At 37.9% G+C, this 2350-nt stretch overlaps 1 protein-coding gene across 1 annotated transcript in view; it reads right to left on the reverse strand.

Annotated features, from left to right (window-relative positions):
• The window catches only part of Clic4 (chloride intracellular channel 4), a 59200-nt gene that overhangs the window by 28178 nt on the left and 28672 nt on the right, over positions 1 to 2350 (reverse strand). The window lies entirely within an intron of this gene.

Below are 2350 nucleotides of genomic sequence, written 5' to 3' on the forward strand. Positions count from 1 at the left end.
AAAAAAAAAAAAAAAAAAAGATATCTTTAGAATAAGCTCTTTCTAATCCTATTTAATAAATGAAACAGATGACTTCCCTGACCTCATCAATGAGGCAGAATTTTTCTAAAAATTCAAGTGGGCTAAATCTTTAATCAGGCATGCCCTACGTTTACAAAGAAGGGAAATAAACATTCTGGCATTTCCTGGGGATCAACACAGCCTCTATGAGGCCATGAAGTCTATGAAGAGTTCCAGAAGTGACTTCAACAAGTCACTTGGCAGAACCATGAGCTAAATTTCCAGCCCAAAAGTATTGTTTCTTATCTGAAAGCAGTGGCAGCAAACCTATGGCACATGTACAATAGCAGGCTGTTTGTTAACACGGAAAGCTCTAAAAGGTTCACTATCACCATCCTAAAGTAACTCGGACACATGTCAGTAAAACAACCCTGAGATTGCACCTCACCCCACAAAGAATGGCTGCTATAAGAAATCAATCAATAACAAATGCTGGCAGGGTTGTGGGGAGAAAGGAGTCCTTCTCCACTGTTGGTGGGAGTGCAGAGGGGTGCAACCACTGTGGAATTCAGTACAGAGACACCTCAAACAACTAGGACTAGATGTTCCATTTGACCCAGCCATCCCTCTGCTGGGTATCTTCCCAAAAGAATTAAAAGACTCACACCACAGTGATGTGTGTGCACCCATGTTTATAGTGGCACAGTTTGTAACAGCTAAAACTTGGAAGCAGCCCAACTGCCCATTCATTGGAGACTGGAAAAAGAAGATGTTGTTTTTCTATAAAATGGAGTACTACTCAGCCAAGAATGAGAAACTAGCATCATTCACAGGAAAATGGATGCATATTGAGACCATATTCTTAAGTGAAATAAATAAGACACACATGTAAATACTGAATAGTTTCTCTGGTATGAAAAACTAAAAGTGTAAATAAGATCCAAACTGTATAACTGATAATGTGGAATAGGAAGAAAAGGGCTAAAGGAGTAGGAGAAGTGGGAAGGGTAGGGGAAAGGAAATGAGGGAAAAGAAAAAATATGAGAAAAGGAAAAAATGGAAACAAAGTTTGTAAATAGGGGAGGGTTGTAGGGGCGAAAGGAAGGCAGGGGTATGAGGAAAAAAATGAGAACCAAGATCTGTCATGTAAAGGTACAAGATCCCAATGAGAAATGTAACTGTACTGTATGCTTAAAAAGTACCAAAAAACTCAAAATAAAAAAAATTCACAAACCACATGTAACTACTTTTCATGCACACACACACAAAAAAAACAGTATGTATACTATTATGTTTTGTTGTTGTGTTGCTTTGTTAAAACAGGGTCTAGTTATGTAGCTCCGGCTGGCCTTGAACTCACTATATATCCCAGGCTGGCCTCGAACTTGCAGTGATCCTCCTGCCACAGCCTCCTGAGTGCTGGGATTACAGATGTGTGCCTCTACACCCAGCTCAGGTTGTTTTTAAATGCCCTTTTTAATTGACAACTCACCTGAAACTCATCACAAACAAGACATATCACTATGAACAAATTTCATTCCAAAGTTTTTTGTTGTTGTTTTTTGGGTTTTTTTGGTACTGGGGATTGAACTCAGGTCCTTGCGCTTGCAAGGCAGGCCACCGAACCGCTGAGCTAAATCCCCAGCCCAATTCCAAAGTTTTAATAGCATTAAAAACTAGGATCTACTTAATCAGGTGATATTTATAAAAGGCATAATGAAATTGTGGAGAAATTGAGACTTCTAGAAAGCACACAGGTCAAAATCTTCCTCCTTTAGGTTGTACTAATAAAACTCCAATTTAACAAAGTTAGAACCAAAGCTACTGTTTCAGTAGACTGGACTACTTCCAGTACAACCTGTTCGCTGCTCCGGAAGACGGGGAGGGCACTGTGGCATACTGCAGTTTTGCATAAGAAGCAGAAAAACTAGTGTTGATATATAGGCATCTAACACAGCATCTATGAAAATTATGTCTTTAGAAATACTTTGCTTTTCACTGTTTCTAACACTATTATTTTCAAAATAACTGAAACACTACAGTAAGTCAGATATTATATTCTTGAATCATTCAATGGTTTAATTATTCTATATTAGTATTTCCTATGTTCACACACATTTTTTTTCTTTTAAAAATGTGATTAAAGGGGCCAGGGATTTGGCTCAGTGATTCTGCCATCTGTCTTGCAAGCACAAGGGCCCAAGTTCGATCCCTGGCACCAAAAAAAAGAAAAAAAAGTAATTAGAAGCTAGGGATGTAGCTAAGTGTTATAGCGTTTGCCTCACATATAGAAAAATAAAATAGAAATATGATTACATACATCCTTTCTTCACAAATTATATATATATAT

This window comes from Fukomys damarensis, unplaced genomic scaffold (genome assembly GCF_012274545.1).
Source record: "Fukomys damarensis isolate Sample0158 unplaced genomic scaffold, DMR_v1.0_HiC HiC_scaffold_23, whole genome shotgun sequence".
NCBI classification, from domain to species: Eukaryota; Metazoa; Chordata; class Mammalia; order Rodentia; family Bathyergidae; genus Fukomys; species Fukomys damarensis.